General features: G+C 41.2%; 1 long non-coding RNA gene across 2 annotated transcripts in view; it reads right to left on the bottom strand.

The window, feature by feature from the left end:
* LOC139187174 (uncharacterized) overlaps positions 1–19,180 on the bottom strand; it is an 89,760-nt gene that overhangs the window by 57,021 nt on the left and 13,559 nt on the right. The window contains exons 3-5 of one of the 2 annotated variants that reach the window (XR_011570788.1): positions 15,605–15,713; positions 6,318–6,387; positions 2,504–4,271 (exon numbers count right to left, since the gene is read on the bottom strand). This is a non-coding gene — a long non-coding RNA (uncharacterized lncRNA). Of the gene's footprint in view, positions 1–2,503; positions 4,272–6,317; positions 6,388–15,604; positions 15,714–19,180 lie in introns of those variants that run through there. The other variant, XR_011570787.1, reaches the window with a different exon arrangement.

Genomic DNA, 19,180 nt, shown 5'->3' on the forward strand with positions numbered 1-19,180 from the left:
AATTGCTTGAAAATATTTTGCAGCAAAAGAAGGAAGAAAAAAAAGAGGAATATCAGAGACCTAGGAAACAGCAAAATAAATCCAAAGAGCAGGAAAGGGAAGTTCTCATATGATTTGCTGTCCAGCAAGATGAAAGAGCAACCAGGAGAGATAGGAGGAGAATGTAATGCCCAGGAGGAGGGCAGTAGGGGAAAAAAGAGAGGGATGGAGGAGGGGAATGGTAATAAGTGATGGAATAATAATATAACGAAAGAATGAATGAAGCAGGGCAAAGGCTAATAGAGTTTTGCCAAGAGAACGCACTGGTCATAGCAAACACCCTCTTCCAACAACACAAGAGAAGACTCTACACATGGACGTCACCAGATGGTCAATACCGAAATCAGATTGATTATATTCTTTGAGCCAAAGATGGAGAAGCTCTATACAGTCAACAAAAACAAGACCAGGAGCTGACTGTGGCTCAGATCATGAACTCCCTATTGCCCAATTCAGACTTAAATTGAAGAAAGTAGGGAAAACCACTAGACCATTCAGGTATGACCTGAATCAAATCCCTTACAATTATATAGTGGAAGTGACAAATAGATTCAAGGGATTAGATCTGATAGACAGAGTGTCTGAAGAACTATGGACAGAGGTTCATGACATTGTACAGGAGGCAGGGATCAAGACCATCCCCAGGAAAAGAAATGCAAAAAAGCAAAATGGTTGTCCTGAGGAGGCCTTACAAATAGCTGAAAAAAGAAGAGAAGCAAAAGGAAAGTAGGAAAGGAAAGATATACCCAATTGAATGCAGAGTTCCAAAGAATAGCAAAGAAAGATAAGAAAGCCTTCCTCAGTAATCAATGCAAAGAAATAGAGGAAGCCAATAGAATAGGAAAGATGAGAGATCTCTTCAAGAAAATTAGAGATACCAAGGGAACATTTCATGCAAAGATGGGCACAATAAGAAGAACTATACAAAAAAGATCTTCATGGCCCAGATAATCACAATGGTGTGATCACCAACCCAGAGCCAGACATCCTGGAATGCAAAGTCAAGTGGGCCTTAGGAAGCATCACTACGGACAAAGCTAGTGGAGGTGATAGAATTCCAGCTGAACTATTTCAAATCCTAAAAGATGATGCTGTGAGAGTGCTACATTCAGTATGCCAGCAAATTTGGAAAACTCAGCAGTGGCCACAGGACTGGAAAAGGTCAGTTTTCATTCCAATCCCAAAGAAAGGCAATGCCAAAGAATGCTCAAACTACTGCACAATTGCACTCATCTCACATGCTAGTAAAGTAATGCTCAAAATTCTCCAAGCCAGGCTTCAACAGTACATGAACTGTGAACTTCCAGATGTTCAAGCTGGTTTTAGAAAAGGCCGAGGAACCAGAGATCAAATTGCCAACATCATTGAAAAAGCAAGAGAGTTCCAGAAAAACATCAACTTCTGCTTTATTGACTACACCAGAGCCTTTGACTGTGTGGACCACAACAAACTGTGGAAAATTCTGAAAGAGATGGGAATACCAGACGACATGACCTGTCTCTTGAGAAATCTGTATGCAGGACAAGAAGCAACTGTTAGAACTGGACATGGAACAAGAGACTGGTTCCAAATAGGTAAAGGAGTACGTCAAGGCCATATATTGTCACCCTGCTTATTTAACATACATGCAGAGTACATTGTGAGAAACGCTGGGCTGGATGAAGCACAAGCTGGAATCAAGATTGCCAGGAGAAATATCAATAACCTCAGATATGCAGATGACACCACCCTTATGGCAGAAAACAAAGAAGAACTGAAGAGCCTCTTGTTGAAGGTGAAAGAGGAGAGTGAAAAAGTTTGCTTAAAACTCAACATTCAGAAAACTAAGATCATGGCATCCAGTCCCATTACTTCATGGCAAATAGATGGGCAAACAATGGAAACAGTGACAGACTTTATTTTGGGGGCTTCAAAATCACTGCAGATGGTGACTGCAGCCATGAAATTAAAGACACTTACTCCTTGGAAGAAAAGTGATGACCAATCTAGACAGTATATTAAAAAGCAGAGACATTACTTTGCCAACAAAGGTCCATCTAGTCAAAGCTATGGTTTTTCCAGTAATCATAAATGGATGTGAGAGTTGGACTATAATGAAAGCTGAACACTGAAGAATTGATGCTTTTGAACTGTGGTATTAGAGAAGACTCTTGAGAGTCTCTTGGACTGCAAGGAGATCCAACCAGTCCATCTTAAAGGAAATCAGTCCTGAATGTTCTTTGGAAGGACTAATGTTGAAGCTGAAACTCCAATACTTTGGCTATCTGATGCGAAGAACTGACTTATTTGAAAAGACCCTGGTGCTGGGAAAGATTGAAGGCAGGAGGAGAAGGGGACGACGACAAAGGATGAGATGGCTGGTTGGCATCACCAACTCGATGGACATGAGTTTGAGTAAACTCCAGGAGTTGGTGATGGACAGGGAGGCCTGGCATGCTGCAGTCCAAGGGGTCACAAAGAGTCGGACACAACTGAGCGACTGAACTGAACTGAAAGAACTGGGAAAAGCTGAAACTAGGCAAAGAGCCCAAAAGACAAAAGAAAAAAAAAGTAGAAATACTGGTGGGGACAGGCGGGAACCCACACAATTTTAAAAAGGAAATGAAAGCATGGTGTGGCACTGGGTTTCAAAGTTAAAAGAGAACTGCCCTTTGAGGATAAAAATTTTAGTGTTGGGGATATGGTGGCCTATCAGATTGAATGGATAAAGTTCATGTAAATTATGGAAGGCATTCTTCTACTCTGGGCTTAGAGATTTGTGTCCATAGACTGATAAGCACAGAAAGCCATTCTAGTTATTGGGGAAGAGAATGAAAAGCTAAAGGCAGCACTACTGTGATGTTAGCCCGGCAGGGGCAGAAACAGAAAGCCAAAGGATAAGTCTGTTGCAATTTTCCAGGCATGAGGCAGAGGAATAAACAGACAATAGAGGAGGAAAGTCATTTCCGATGAGGGCTACAAAACTCTGGCACCAGGAATGTAAAGGGCGGGGATGGTTCCAGTGATTTCCGTTCTGTGAACTGGACAAACGGTGATGGGTTTTAAAAGTATTGCTGTTTTACTGTTACACTTATATTTCTCTTCTCTGTCTTTCTCTTTCTTCTATTCCTCTTTCCCAGTTGACATTAAGTGCCTTGATTGTAGCAGCTAAAACCTGTGTTTGTTCCCTTGACAGCAGCACTGGGTCCTACGACAAGAGTTACTCAGATGATGCTTGTGATTATGACTATGGGTGGTGGCGGTGGTGAGACAATGATGGTAACAACAGATCAGTGCCTTTAAAGACAGTGGGGAAGAGGAGTGACTTGGGGCATAAATGATGGTAGAAGTAGAGCTTCCAAGAGATTATCAGCTCCTATTGGGAGTTGGGAAGAAGTACTTTTGGAAATGTTGGCTGTTACTTCTGTATGGAAATGCCTTCGTTTTCCCTTCCTTTAGTATCCTTTACTTAACTCCATCTATACAGGTGTCCCCTGCTTTTCCAAAGTTTGCCCTATGCTACTTCATCTTTACGAAAGACCTACATCAGTACTTGTTTTCACTAATTAAAAAAAATCTGAAAAAAGATTCTCACTTTTCCGAAACAAGGCAAAAAAGTGAAAACAGCGTTCAGTGCATGGTTTGCAGCAAGCCACTATAGAAGTAGCACACACAAGTGGAGTGGCACCACCAGCCTCCCTGCCAGGGAATTACATACACTCAGCGACTCCACATCAGATACCTCAATTTACTCTGTGCATCCTTTAGCAAGATGTGTCCTCAGGCAATTGCTTCTTTGCTTTACGTCATTTCTGCATAAAAAGGTTTCATTTCTGCATACAAAAGCAGGAACACTCTGCTTTCAGACAGAGGGGAAATCTGTACCTCATTTCAGTTCAGTTCAGTCGCTCAGTCATGTCTGACTCTTTGCAACCCCATGAATCACAGCACGCCAGGCCTCCCTGTCCATCACCAACTCCTGGAGTTCACTCAGACTCACGTCCATCGAGTCAGTGATGCCATCCAGCCATCTCATCCTCTGTCGTCCCCTTCTCCTCCTGCCCCCAATCCCTTCCAGCATCAGTCTTTTCCAATGAGTCAACTCTTTACATGAGGTGGCCAAAGTACTGGAGTTTCAGCTTTAGCATCATTCCTTCCAAAGAAATCCCAGGGCTTATCTCCTTCAGAATGGACTGGTTGGATCTCCTTGCAGTCCAAGGGTCTCTCAAGAGTCTTTTCCAACACCACAGTACCTATATAGAAATAAAACCAATCAGCATTGGAAGATCTGACTACAGTCAAACTTACTACCAAATTTTTCTTTCAAATTGCTTTTTGGCTGAAAACATTCTTTTTTTAGGAAGCAGAGCTATTTAAACAGGTTCTGCCCTGGGAGTATGGGACTTTGACATCTTGTTTCTCGGTCTAGTTTCTGAAGATACAAAAATGTTATTTTCAAAGAAAGCACTAGGTGGCACTTGTGATGTATTCAATAGTTGCCTCAGATCCATTTTGGTAGAAAAGGTTTGGTAGAAAAAAAATGCAATAAATATTAAAATGGGAAAATCTTCATTATAATAATGAAGATCAGTATCTTATGATTATGTTTACTGTGTTACTATGTATGAGCAATATCTTTATGCAGTGTTTGCATTTAAAATCTGGGCTTTGCCTCTTTTATAAAAACTGCAAGAGGGGAACCAGCATTTCTATAGTATGTGAAAATACTACATCACTAAAATAATACATAAGGGACTGATATTTGATTTGCAAAAAGATTGACTACAGGTGTTCTTTCAAACAGCATTTCTCTACTGAATTTAAAATAGTTTAATTTGCAACAAAAGGTTATAAAATTAAGTTTGCCAAGATCCGTCTAGTAAAGCAAAATAAATTATCAACAATTTAAAATAAGGCACTACAGCTCAGCTCCGTGCTCTGCGGTGACCTAGACGGGTGGGATGGGGGGTGGGGGCGGGCAGGAGAGAGGTCCAAGAGAGGATACATATATACACATACAGTTGATTTATTTCACTGTACAGCAGAAACCAATACATTAGAAAGCAACTATACAATGGCACCCCACTCCAGTACTCTTGCCTGGAAAATCCCATGGACGGAAGAGCCTGGTAGGCTGCAGTCCATGGGGTCGCTAAGAGTCGGGCACGACTGAGCGACTTCACTTTCACTTTTCACTTTCATGCATTGGAGAAGGAAATGGCAGCCCACTCCAGTGTTCTTGCCTGGAGAATCCCAGGGACCGCGGAGCCTGGTGGGTTGCCGTCTATGGGGTCGCACAGAGTCGGACACGACTGAAGCGACTTAGCAGCAGCAGCAGCATACCCCAATAACAACTTTTTTAATTTAAAAAATTTAAAAATAAACAATAAAATAAAATAAGGCACTATAGCCTAAGGGGTTTTTTGAGTATTATTAACATATATAAATAAATTAATTAAAATTCATGTTTTAGGACTTTTTTTTAACCATCTTTAAAGTGATAGCATAATGACTTTAAGCAAATTCATTGTCTTTTCTGGGATTTGGCAGTTCCTATTTGGCAAGTTGACTATTTCATGGCCCCATTTTACTATAAAGAGATTTCAAGTTCTTTTAACAGAAATGTGGGTTGAGCAGGTATTATTTCAAGTGGAAAATATTGTTGCCAAATACCATAGCAACAACAGTAGCTTGTAGACCCTCTCAGGTTATTATTTCTTTTCTCTATTGTCTAGGCCTTCATGGTAACCATTTTATGGATTAGGCTCACTTGTGGCCCCATCTCACTTTTCTATCCTTATTTTTCCCTCGTCTCATTTTTTGTTTCTTATTTTAAATGTACTTTTTTTTTGGTGTACCTTTGTAGCATAATTTAACACAATGCAATCCTTTTGTAACAAGATGGATTATAAATTAATAATAATGCTAATAGATACTGTCTCGTAATTTCACTAATTTGTAGGTTTGAGCTGAAATTGACATTTTGAAGGTAGTATCTCCTGTAGTAGTAAACTCAGCATGTCAGAATTCAGAGCTAAATATGGAAAACTGCACCAACACTGAACAAACCTGGATCTCAGAGTAACAGCTGAGTTTCTTTGGTTGTAAATGATAGGAATGGATTTTGGCTAACAAGCAAACAGGGACTTCCAGAGAGTACTAGCCAGGAACTCATGGGATGGGCAGGGGGCTAGAGGGCCAGACCTGGACACAAGACAGGAATGGGGACAGGCTCTGGAGTCTAGGCAGCAACAACTTACAGATCTTGTCAAGGAGCTGCTGCTCCCACGCATACTCACCCTTTACTTCCCATCCTGGTGTCCCTTCTCCAGGTGAGAAGTTCTAGGAGTCCAGATTGTGTAATGTGTTCTGTCAATTCAGATTTCCAGTGTTACTATCATAGGACATTTAGTAAAAACTCTATCTTGAAAGGTTGCCAAAATATAAAGAAAGATCCCTTTGTAAAAATAAATATCCTAGGAGTCCATTTGTCTTCCTTTGGGTCAAATGTGGCTCCTTGGTTATGCTGGGACAAGAAACATTGATTTACATCTTTACCAAGATTGTTCACAAAATGGAAGAAGTAATTCCTAATAGAAATTGGGGTTTTCTGGGGGAGGGAGGTGATTGCTGGCCACTCAAATAACAACCTAAGGGCACTAAATTACAGGAAGAGTAGATTGTTAGTCTCTGTGTCAAATGAACCCCAGTAACAGGCTAAATAGTGTCCTCTCAAAATTCATGTTCATGGGGAACCTCAGAATGTGATCTTGGGAAGAAGGTAACAGGAGATATAATAAAAGATAAAGATTAGATTTTACTGTATTAGAGTGAACCCTAAATCCAATGCGAGTGTTCTTGTAAGAGACAGAGGAGGACACCGAGAAGCACATGAGGAAAGGCAATGTGAAGATGAAAGGAGAGATTGGAGAGATTGGAGTGATGCACCCATGACTCACAGGATGCCAAGGATCGCCAGCAATTACCAGACAAGGAAAGAGGCATGGGATGAATTTTCCCTCAGAGCCTCCAGAAGGATTCAGTCCTGCCAATATTTCTGGCCTCCTGAACGGTGAGAGAATAAGGTTATATAAGCCATTTAGTCTGTGGTAATTTGTTATGATCTCTAGGAAACTAACACCGCCCCTAAGAACAGTTTGTGCAAAACCCTAAATGGTAATACCATGAAAGTAGGTGCTTAGTAAATGCATGTTAATGAGAGTGAACAAAAGTTCTTTTTTACTATTTTAAAAGAAAATAAATCTATGAATGGTTTTATTTTTTCCATAAAGAGCTACTGAACACCTCATACACCAGGCATTGTTCTAGGGGCTGAAGATACAGCTATGCACAAATCAGGTAAGCTCCTTGAGCTGTATTTACAGGGGAAATGGCTAAACAAGAAAACAAGACAATTTTTGTCAAGATCAGGACAATGAAGAAAGTGAAACTGGGTGCTAAAGTGACATACTGGAAGTGAGGGGAAGTCAGTACAGATTGGGCAGTCAGGCAAGGAGGAGAGAGAGACCCAAATTATGAAAAGACAGACATTCGTGACCTGGAAGGTAGTTGGTAGAGAATCTGCCTGCAATGCAAGAGACTACCTGCACTGCAGGAGATGCGGGTTCAATCCCTGAGTTGGGAAGATCTCCCAGAGAAGGAAATGGCAACCCACTCGAGTATTCTTGCCTGGGAAATTGCATGGACAGAGGAGTCCGGTGGGCTACAGTCCATGGGGTCACAAAGAGTCGAACACAACTTAGTGACTCAACCACCACAGTCTGTTTGCCATCTGGGGAGATGACTGTAGGGGCCAGAAGGAGCAGGGGCACTTGGGAGACTGTAGCATTAAGCCAGATGAGAAGACGTGAAGCTCAAATTAGAATGGGAGAGGGGTATAGAGAAACAGACTAATCCTGGATGTGTGGGAGGCGGAGTTTGACAATATCAGTTAAGTGCCTTCTCTTTGTTCAGCATTGCTTGGATTTCTATAAAAAGACACACCAAAAATATTATATTACCAAGACTTTAATATCCAGGAGTTTTGCATTCAATTGGACAGATATGTGTTTATATATTTATAAAACATATACAGACTCAAAATGCCTCATAGTGTGATAGAGGCAATAAATGCAGCAAACAAGGTTCTAGCGTGGGCAGAGTTAACAAAGAAAACTTCAGGAACTTGAGACGGGCCTTCAAAGATATGTAAGATTGAAGGAGAACGTTCCAAACTGGAAAGGCCAGAGACAAAAGAGAAAAGTGGGGAATGAACACACACTTTTGGGGGTAGGTAAATAAATTAATCTGATTGGATTAGAGGTTGTATACAGTGAATAATGCTGATTAAATAAGATCAGTAGAGTGATGAAAGATGATAGAAGGCTTTGAAATCCAGGATGAGTTTAGATTTAATCTTTCAGGGCAAGGGTCAGCAAGCTTTCTGAAAGGATCAAATCATAAAGGCTTTAGGGTTTGCAGGCCATAGGGTCTCTGCCACAACTACTCAGTTCTCCAATGTGGTGTGAAAGCAGCCATATACAATACTTATTATAAGTATGGCTGTGTTTCAGTAAAATCTTATAAAAACAGGTGGTGGGACAGATTTTGTTGGACTAGGGTATCAGAAGAATGACATAAAAGTGGCATCTTAACCGCTTTTGAAATAACCATGTAAGGGTTCTGGGTATTTCTTAATTACTCAATATCTATTTCCCTATTCCTCCTTCCTCAGAATTTTCAGTCTTTCAGTCAGATGTCAACTTTTCTATCATGCTTGTCTAGAAGCTGGTTGAACTCCTAGCACTGAAAGAAACTGAACCCTTTTCACTGAGAGAAATGGTCTCAGATTGATTTAAATTCATCAGGTCAATGCTTCCTCTTTCTACAACGATTGGTTCATAAAAACCACACCTAAGCCACGTACAAAGAGACATTTATTTGAAGACACAATTCAGCAGATATTATCACTCTAGCAACAAAAGATGTAAAGCCAGAGATAAAGCCAGAAGTATTTAAAACAAAGTACTTATCACAAAACGTACAACTAGGTTCCATAAAACTGTGCAAAACCATGAGTATGGTAAAAAGAAAAAATAAACACCTGTTAAGATAAACTAGTGAGGATTTTGGGGTTATTTTTTGGAATGGAAGAGGGGTCATAAAGAACCAAAAGGAAGTGGATAGGGTGACTGGATGACAGATTGGGAAAATCTTATTAGAAAGGGTAGAACCGATCAAGCCATTCCAGTTCTTAAGTTTTCCATATTTTTGTCCAAGGGACATTCTGTAGATAGAATATGAAGTCTACTGACATATAATTTCTGAAAGCCCCAGTAAAATAATAGGGCAAACAAGGGAAACAGATGAGAAACTGCTAGAAGAAAGAGGCCTAGCAAAGATTCACAAAGAATCACTGAGACTTTTCATACTTTTGAGATGAACAGGTAAAAAGAGATGTCAGTTTCCAGTCCAGCATATAAGAAGCTTGGAAGTTGCCACTCCAGCCTAACAATAAGTAAAACAAAAGTCAACAAATCTTCTTAGATCCAAAGAGAAATGAAGCCACAGGGCAAAATGCTGCTACACAAATTGGAGAAACCAACAGGCAAACACAGAGAATCAGAGCGTACTGGAGCAGCAACCTCTGTGGGAACCAGTGTTGAAGTAGGGAAACCTGAACTGTGATTTACAAATTGCTGGAGGCTCAGTGTGGAGAACTCTGAAAACTCAAGAGGAATCCCGTCATTGAGGGCTTCCACACAGTCATGAGTTTTACCTTCTGGATCTCCTCCAGGCTCTCACAGTGAATACTGAAGAAAAATCCCACCACAACCTGTTTTCCCACCATGCTTCTACTGGAACTATTCTGCAGGAACGATTTTGAAATAAATCAGAACATTCAGTTCTTCTTAACAAGGTCTGCCTTCAGGAGAAACTGTTTAACCAGAATGGAACCAGATGGGGTTTTATCAGAGCCTAACTGGCCTGGGAAAGAGAAATAACCAGTTCAGGGTCCGCCCTCCAGCCCACCCCCACCCCTGCCCCCGAAGTCATCCTGTTCCATTTCAGGGTATGGGTGAGGGGACTGAGAAGCACATGTGAAGTTCACAATCCAGAGGCACAGGCTCACTAAAAGACTGAGACCTAATCTTAGGACTATAGAGCACTTCCCTTCCTCCCCCACTCCCCCCATTTTTCCACTACATCACTAAAGGCCTATTTATAGCAGTTCCTTTTATCCAGTGCATCATGCTTGGTTACTGAGATTCTCTCAGTCATGTCTGACTCTTTGTGACCCCACAGACTGTAGTCTGCCAGGCTCCTCTTCCATGGAATTCTCTAGGCAAGAATACTGAAGTGGGTTGCCATTCCCTCCTCCAGGGGATCTTCCCAACCCAGGGATCAAACCTGGGTCTCCTGCATTGTAGATAGATTCTTTACCATCTGAGTCACCAGGGAAGCCCTATATATATATAACAAGACATACAAAAAGCAAAAAAAAAAAAAAAGAAAGAACAAGGCATAAGAAACAGAGCAAGCCTTAAAAACATGTCTTAGACATGGCAGGGATGTTGGAATTATCAGACTTATGATTTAAACAACTATTATTAATATGCTAAGGGTCTAGTGAATAAAGTAGACAGCATAGAAGCAAAGGATGGAAATTTTAAGAAAGAACTGAAAAAAATCCTAGAGATAAAAAAACACTGAAAGATAAAAGAATAATGCCTTTGATGGACTTATTAGTAGACTAGACAGCTGAAGAAAGAACCTCTGAGCTTGAGGATATCTTAACAGAAATCTTCAAAACTGAAAAACAAAGAGACAAAGTCTGAAGAAAAAAACCCCCCAGAATATCCAAGAATTGTGAGACAACTACAAAAGGTGTACCTGTGCATAAGGGAATACCAAAAGGAGGACAACAACAGCAAACAAACAAAAAAGAAGAAATATGCAAAGCAATAATGACTAAGAATTTCCCTCAAATTAATGTGAGACACCAAACTACAGATCCAGGAAGCTCAGAGAACACCAAGCAGAATTAAAGCTTCCAAAAAAAACTACACCTAGGCATGTCATTTTCAAAGTACAGAAAATTAAACATATAGAAAAACTCCTGAACGAAGCTAGAGGGATGAGGCTGGGGGAATCTCATCTATAGAGGAGCAAAGATAAGAATTACAACTAACTTATTCTCAGAAGCCATTTAAGTAAGAAAACATTTCACCGTGGAGTAAAAAGTGCTGAGAGAAAATAAAACCCTCACCAACTTAGAATTCCACATTCTGCAAAATTATCCTTCAAAGTTCAGTTCAGTTCAGTCGCTCAGTCATGTCCGACTCTTTTCAATCCCATGAACTTCAGCACACCAGGCCTCCCTGTCCATCACCATCTCCCGGAGTCCACCCAAACCCAGGTCCATTGAGTCAGTGATGCCTCCAACCATCTCATCCTCTGTCGTCCCCTTCTCCTTCTGCCCTCAATCCCTCCCAGCATCAGGGTCTTTTCCAATATGTCAGCTCTTCACATCAGGTGGCCAAAGTATTGAAGTTTCAGCTTCAACATCAGTCCTTCCAATGAACACCCAGGACTGATCTCCTTTAGGATGGACTGGTTGGATCTCCTTGCAGTCCAAGGGACTCTCAAGAGTCTTCTCCAACACCACAGTTCAAAAGCATCAATTCTTTGGCGCTCAGCTTTCTTCACAGTCCAACTCTCACATCTATACATGACCACTGGAAAAACCATAGCCTTGACTAGATGGACCTTTGTTGGCAAAGTAATATCTCTGCTTTTCAATATGCTATCTAGGTTGGTCATAACTTTCCTTCCAAGGAGTAAGCATCTTTTAATTTCATGGCTGCAATCACCATCTGCAGTGATTTTGGAGTCCAGAAAAATAAAGTCAGCCACTGTTTCCACTGTTTCCCCATATATCTGCCATGAAGTGATGGGACCGGATGCCATGATCTTAGTTTTCTGAATGTTGAGCTTTAAGTCAACTTTTTAACTCTCTTCTTTCACTTTCATCAAAAGTGAAGCATAAATAGACTTTCTCAAGCAAAAATTAAGGGAATCTGTTGTCAGTAGACCTGCCTTGCAAGAGGTGCTTTTGAGAGAACAAAAATGATACATGTCAGAAACTCTTATCTATATAAAGGAAGAGCATTGGAGAAGGAATAAGTGAAGGAAAATTAAAATTTTTATTTTTGTATTCTTACAGATTTAACAGATAATAGCAACACAGTACTCAACTACATATAGCTATATATATGTGTGTGTGTATGCTTATATATAAATAAAATGAATGAGCAAGGATGTAAGGGACAGAAGAGAGAAATTAGGATTATTTTGTTATTATAGGGTACTTTCACTACTCATGAAGAAGTATATAGTGTTATCTGAAAGTGGATTTGGGTTAGTAAATCCAAATGTATCCATATGTTTAAATTTTTAGGACAAACACTGAAAAAAATAAAACAAATATAACTAATATGCTGAGAGCAGATAAAAAGGAATAATACAAAATGGTCAATTAAAGCTATAAATGGTGGAAAAGAAGGGCAGAAAACAGAAAATACGATTGACCCTTGAACAACAATGGGAGTTGATCTGCGCGTGACTTGTAGGCCCTCAGCATCTGTGGATTCAACAGACCATGTAATACTGTAGTATTTACTATTGAAAAATACCCATGTATAAGTGGACCCATGCAGTTGAAGCTAGCATTGTCCAGGGTCAATCGTAGTAATAAAAGTGGTAGCTATTAGTCCAACTACATCAATAATCACTCTGAATGTCAGCAGTTTGAATGTGTCAACTAAAAGACAGAGATTCTCAGAGTGGATCAAAAAACCTGATCCAGGAGGGGAATGACATCAGCAAAATGGCAGCATAGAAATTTCTACCACTGATTTCCTCCTGGAAATATCAATTTGAACAACTATCCACATATAAAAATACCTTCACAAGAGTCTGGGTGATGAATTAGAGAATCTGAGCGAAACACAGAAATAAGAAAAAAATGCATTGAGGAGGGTAGGAATGATAGTTTCACATTATTCCCGTCACACCTTCTCCAAATCTAGACTGCCTGGGTCAAGACAGACAACCTCCCCAAGGGAGAAAGACAGTGAAGTAGTGAGCAGGCAATTTCACTGTGGACCCCAGAGCCACCCTCCCCAGAACCCAGCTAACTCCTTCAGCCTTTAGGCGGCTTTCTGTAGGCTCCCTTGAACATAGGCTGCAGCTCACTCCAGGGTCTGCAGGCCCCAGTGGCACCAGAGGACTCTCATGGTTCCAGGTTCCCAGAGGAACTGCAAACCCAGGGCCCTAGACCACCTTCGTGCCAGCCAGCTCCAGAAGTCCCAGAGGGCTTCCACGGCCCAGGCTCCTGGCAGGATCCTGCTAATCCAGCCTCTTGGCACATACCAGCACCAGCCACCTCCTATGGCCCTGGGTGGCTCCAGTGGCCTCTGGCTTCCCAAGAGTTTCCATAAACCCTGGCTCCTGGCTGGGCCAGCACCAGGCCAACTACCAAGGACAGGTTTTTGATCCAACCCACCACCAGGCCAGCTCCCATAATCCCAGGATCCCATGCCATCTCATGCCACACTGGCCCCTGTGGGTGCAGACTCCAGATAGGCTGCTACAGACCCAGGCTCCTAGCCTTCTCCATCACTAGGCCAGCCCCTGAGGCCCTACCCTCAAGGCTGGTTCCCATAGGTTCATGCTTGCAGTCCATACCACACCAGCCTGGACCCACAGACACAACTTCCAGGCTGGCCCCTAAGGCCCCAGGTGACAGGATGACTCCTGCATCCCCATGTTCCAGGCTTGTCCTCGTGCCAGGGTAGCCCTGTGGTCCCAGCCTTCAGGCCAGCTCCTATGCAGTCAGGCTCCCAGTCTACCCTAGTACCAGATAGACCCACACAGATTAAGATGATGGGCCTACCCCACTGGCCCTTTGCACCTGGTTGGCTCCCGTGGACCCAAGATCCAGGTCTGCCCATAACGACCCAGTCTCAGGTTCATCAGTGTGGACTCAAGCACCAGGCCTGCCAGTGAGCCACTGTGGACCCAGGCACCAAGCTGACCCCTATTTACCCAAATACCAAGCCTTCTTACACGCTGACGCAGGCAGCAGACCTGCCTGCCCAAGGAATACAGTAGCAAGCCTGCCCTTAGACACACCACACAATCTGCCTAGAATCTCTGGATAGGCTGATTGGTGAAAGATTTCTGCCTGGCAAAGACAGTTTGTAAAGACTGGAAGAGATGACTGCTTCCTCAAATTCATAGGCACCGATATAAGGCCCGAGGGATCAATAATCAAAGAAACATGACTCCATCAAAGAAAGCTATTAAAAGTGCAATGACTGACCTTAAAGACATGGAGATCTATGAACTGACAAATAATTCATAACAATCCTCTTAAAGAAATTTAAATCTTAATTATGTTGAATTGGTTCATAGTGCTTTTCAGGCCTACTATATTCTTCTACTTCTCTGTATATGCATTCTAGTAATTTTTGTGAATTTGATATTGAAACTCCAACTAAAAATCTTAATTTAGTTACTTTTAAAAATAATTGTAATATATAGTGGAACTATATGTAACCTTGTTCTGTATTTTCCAAGTTTCCTGTAAATGTGTTATCATACTTTCATAATTTAAAAAATGAAAATATTGGAAATTTAGTGAACTAAAAGAAAAGAGAGACAATTAAATGAAACTAGGAATACAATGCATGAAGAAAATGAGAAGTTAAACAAAGAAATAGAAGCCACAAATAAAAACAGAAACCTTAGCACTGAAGAATACAGTGCTTGAAGAATTCAACAGTTTCAACTGAGCTGAAATAGACTCAGTCAATCAAGAAACAAGTCGTTTGAAATTATCTGATCAGAGAAGCAAAAGGAAAAAAGAATGAAAAGAATGAAGACAGTCTATGTGAATTATGAGATACCATCAAAAGAAACAATCTACACATAACTGGAGTCCAGAAGGAAAAGAAAGGGAGAAAGGAGCAGAAAGTTTACTTAAAGAAACAGTAACTGAGAACTTTCCAAATCTGAGGATACGTTTGGATGTCCAAGTTCAAGGAAGCTAAGGCACGTGTGCTAAGTCACTTCAGTCGTGTCCGACTCTGCAACCCTATGGACTGTAGCCCACCAGGCTCCTCTGTCCATGGGATTCTCCAGGCAAGAATACTGGAGTGGGTTGCCATGCCCTTCTCCAGGGGATCCTGCCGACCCAGGGATCATCCATGTCTCTTTTATCTCCTGCATTGGCAGGTGGGTTCTTTACCATTAGAGCCAACTGGGAAGCCCAGTGAAGCTAATAAATCCCAAAATTTCAACCCCAAATGATTTTATCCAAGGTATGATATAACTATCTAAAACCAAAGACGAAGAGAGTATTTTAAAAGCAGCAAGAGGAAAAAAAAAATCTCACACATAAAGGGAACCAGCAGAAGGCGATGACCAAGATTTCTCAGCAGAAAACTTGCAGGCCAGAGGAGAGTAAGATAATATATTCAAAAGTACAAGAACTAAAAAAAATCTGCCAAGAATACTTTACCTAGCAAGGTTGTCTTTCAGGAACGGAGAGATGGACTTTCCCAAACAGAAGCTGAGGGAGTTCATCACCATTAGACTTGTACTACAAGATATGCTGAAAGGAGTTCAAGCTGAAATGAAAGAATGAAACATGAAAATGTATGAAAATATAAAATATAATGGTAGAAGTAGGTATGGAACTAAAAGACCCTTCGTGGAAAGAACCTACTATAGGAAACTAACAATTATAATATTGTATGCTTTGTCGCTCAGTCGTGTCTGACTCTTTGCAACCCCATGAACTGTAACCCACCAGGCTCCTCTCTCCATGGGATTTTCTAGGCAAGAATCCTGGAGTGGGTTGCCACTTCCTACTCCAGGGGAATCTTCCTGACCCAGGGATAGAACCTACATCTCTTGCATTGGCAGGCAGATTCTTTACCAGTGAGCCACCTAGAAAGCCCACAATTATAATATTAGCAAATAATTATTGGCCATTTACTAGTGCAAAGGTGCTATTCAAAGGCATCAATTTAATTCTCACAGCAATTTGATAAGCTAGTTACTATAATTACCCTGATTTTATGGACAAGAAAACTGAAGCACGGGAAAGTTAAGTCACTTATCCAAAGCCACACACCTTTCAGCTTTCAAGTGGCAGAACCGAGGGTCTGATCCAGGCAGTCTGACTCTGGAGCCTCTGCACGTACCTGCCACTTCCACAGTCCAGAGGGTGTGGGGGAGGGAGTGGGTGGGAGTTAGATTCAGGAAGACTAGAGAGCATAGAAAGTAGTAATGTATGGGTAACATATTTTCTAAACTTCAAAGAGTTGAATTATTCTGTTTTTCAAAGAGGCAAAATTAAAACTCTAAGCAATATTTACAAGGAAAATGGTAGAGTGACAGGTGAACTGTGTTCAGTAGTAAAGTGTTTAAAATTTCTTTTCTTGTCCAGGAAAGGTCCAGAGATTAATTTCAGACTCTGGGTTTTTGGTCGTTTTTTTCGTTTGTTAAGCTTACTTAAATTCATATGTTAATAATTTAATGGTAACTACTAAAAAAACAAAGAAAATATTCATGAAAGTTACTGAAATTCCCATTAGAGAATTAAGTAAATGAACGATGATACACATATATAGAATACTATAGCACAGTTAAAAAAAAAAAAAGGATTGAGTTGAAATGAAAAAGTATTTATTCTCAATATTTTGAGTTAAAAAAAGAGGTTATAAAATTCTTCATTTTAATAAATATATATGTGCTTTTGAGTGCATATATACATATGTAAACATTTTCTGCATACATTAAGATTATTTCTGTTGGCATTACTGAATACTTTTTGTTTTCTACTATATACATTTTGGTATTGACTGCATTTTTTTTTAAATGTGCACACATACTGTCTTACTATAATCAGAAAAGAAAAAGATTGTGATTGAAAGGAAAAAGAAAATGTCATGTTTTGCTCTGTCTGGCCATTCCTCTAGGCAAGGTCACGAGGACAGCAGTAACATTTCTTACAGTGGACGGTAGGGAAAGCTGCTCCTGGCGAGGAGCAGAATCACCCTCTGGGGCCACCGAACTATCAGATTCACTTGATGAGAGGGTGCCTCCCACAAAGAGTGGTGCTATTCTGCACAAGGTGGCCTAACACAAGTCACACCTTTGAAAAGGGACTGTTTATATCAGTAGAGATGCCTCTTTGTTGGGACAATTGTCAATTAGATCATTTAAGTATGTGGCTGCTGCTGCTGCTGCTAAGTCACTTCAGTCGTGCCGACTCTGTGTGACCCCATAGACGGCAGCTCACCAGGCTCCCCCGTCCCTGGGATTCTCCAGGCAAGAACACTGGAGTGGGTTGCCATTTCCTTCTCCAATGCAGGAAAGTGAAAATTGACAGTGAAGTCGCTCAGTCCTGTCCTACTCTTAGCAATGTCATGGACTGCAGCCTACCAGGCTCCTCCATCCATGGGATTTTCCAGGCAAGAGTACTGGAGTGGGTTAGCATTGCCTTCTCTGTGAGTATGTGGAGAGTATCCTAAAGGTTTGGCTTTCTTAATGCAAGTCCTGGTTCCCACCTGGTAACAGTTGGGAAATTTGGGCCAGAAGCTTATTCTCATCAGCTTGAGATGGATTTAAGTAACCTACATGGAGGCCGAATGATTCTGATTAGCTAGGGCAAAGGATACAAGTGAGCCAAGTCAATCACAGTAGACAAAACTGGCTGACACAATCCTGGAGGCAGGCGGAAGACACTAGATGATAGACATTCATAAAGCAGTGTGGGCTTTCCTGGCAGCTCAGTGACAAAAAAAATCCGCCTGCAATGCAGGAGATGTGGGTTTGATCCCTGAGTCAGGAAGATTCCCTGGAGGAGGAAATGGCAACCCACTCCAGTATTCTTGCCTGGAGAATCCCATGGACAGAGGAGCCTGGCGGGCTGCAGTCCGTAGGGTTGAAAAGAGTCGGACACGACTGAGCTCAACAACAACAAAGCAGTGCAAGAGCTGGAGCCCCAAATCCAGCAGCCAGTTCCAAAGTTGAGCCAAGAACCTGAGGGAGTAGTTGCATATGTAATAGGGGTTCACATATGAGATGTCTTCCAGGAATTTCATCAAAAGATTACTTTCTTCGAGGTAGTTGGTTTTTTACTAGAGCTGACGTGGAGCTGTACAATGACTTTTACTCAAGGACATCTTAAAGGCCCTGCTAGACATATTGGCAAACACATGATAAGTATACCTCGGCTAGACGTCTGACAAACATGCAGTAAGCATAACCACAGCATGATTACCAGTCATTAGTCCACATGCCCTTCATTTGCTCAGCCTTCTTAAGGCTTAAGATCTCATCTCTCAGGTATCTCTAGGGGAAAATGAAAGTGAAGTCGCTCAGTCATGTCTGACTCTTTGCGACCCCATAGACTGTAGCCTACCAGGCTCCTCTGTCCATGGGATTTTCCAGGCAATAGTGCTGGGGTGGATTGCCATTTCCTTCTCCAGGGGATCTTCCCAACCCAGGTCTTGAACCTGGGTCTCCCGCATTATAGACAGACACTTTACCATCTGAGCCAAAGTAGGAGAGGCATTTCTCTAGGGGAAATACACATTAACTCTAAGATAATTAATATTTCCATTAGCTCATACTACTCTGCTATCTTCTTTTACCACATTTGATAGATTTTTATCTCTGTACATTCCTAGTTTATTTTATTCTGGGTTGAGGATTTTTGGATCTTGACTCTGTAGCAAGAACTACAGAAACATTCTTCTCTGTGCTGGGCAGGAACTTTCTACACTTGGAATCTAGAGTGGGGCTCCAATAACATATAAGAATTTGGAAAATGGTGCAAAGAAGAACAATTTTCAAAGACATTTAACTTTTAAAAGAAAATGTAGGTGAATATCATGATGACCTTGATACAGGTTAGGATTCCTTAAATAAGACACCAAATGCACAAACTATAAAAGATTAGTAAAAAGCCATATTTTAGAAAATAACATCCCTAAAGAAATATAAGAGGAAATTATGAGTTTCTAAAAAACTTTAGAAGCTTTAAGAGATGATGAAATGAAAGCACTGAGGTTTTGTTACATTA

This window comes from Bos indicus, chromosome 2, assembly GCF_029378745.1.
Source record: "Bos indicus isolate NIAB-ARS_2022 breed Sahiwal x Tharparkar chromosome 2, NIAB-ARS_B.indTharparkar_mat_pri_1.0, whole genome shotgun sequence".
Classification (NCBI taxonomy): domain Eukaryota; kingdom Metazoa; phylum Chordata; class Mammalia; order Artiodactyla; family Bovidae; genus Bos; species Bos indicus.